General features: G+C 38.1%; 1 long non-coding RNA gene across 1 annotated transcript in view; it reads right to left on the bottom strand.

Moving 5' to 3' along the window:
- Nucleotides 1-774, bottom strand: part of LOC107573165 (uncharacterized) — a 15,144-nt gene that overhangs the window by 6,749 nt on the left and 7,621 nt on the right. The window lies entirely within an intron of this gene.

Below are 774 nucleotides of genomic sequence, written 5' to 3'. Positions count from 1 at the left end.
CTTTTCAAAATCACGTTTGTGTCCCCCCCACTTTCAAATTCGTTTGTTATGATTTTTTTTTAAACGCACGCTGTCATCGCCACGGAGGAGCAGGATCGAGCAGGGCACAGACTCACGCGTCCAGGAACGTCGCGTGCACACTAAAAATATCTCACTGAAAGTTATCACGGTTGCGGCACAGTCAGCGATGAAACGCCAGAAGCAGCAACAGATGACTTTAATGTAATTAAAAAAGAAAGAAAGAAAGAAAGAAAGAAAGAAAGAAAGAAAGAAAGGAGATGTGAGTTGGTTGATTCAGTAAATTAGCTAAGGTCAGGATAATCATATTTTCTGTCAACACCTGTTTATGTTAGCCTAAGTTGACTGACGCTAACAAAATGCTTAGTTTTGCGGTGTTTCGTGAACGAATCGTTGATTCAATGATTCATTTATAAATACACCGACTTGCTTAGTTACTGAATGAACAAATGACTCGATGACTCACGCATTAGACAGTGACTACCACCACCTACTGGGGCTTTTAGTATTTAAAATAATCACTTTTCACTTTTTTATCATCATTGCATATTAATCTATTGAACATTATTTTTTTAAACATTAATATTCTATTTATAAAGATAAAAAATGCATTGGAAAGTCAATTTAGGCGGCAAGTATTGTCCTTTAATGGAAGAAGTGCAGTCTAATTAAAAATAACTGGAAGAGAGGGGGTACGCGGAAATACCTGGGGGGGGGGGGGGGGGGGGAAACGGGTTGTATTGAACAAAAAATTAA

The sequence above is a fragment of the Sinocyclocheilus grahami genome, unplaced genomic scaffold (genome assembly GCF_001515645.1).
Source record: "Sinocyclocheilus grahami isolate Dianchi unplaced genomic scaffold, SAMN03320097.WGS_v1.1 scaffold1879.1, whole genome shotgun sequence".
NCBI classification, from domain to species: Eukaryota; Metazoa; Chordata; class Actinopteri; order Cypriniformes; family Cyprinidae; genus Sinocyclocheilus; species Sinocyclocheilus grahami.
This window is presented reverse-complemented; position numbering and strand designations above follow the sequence as displayed.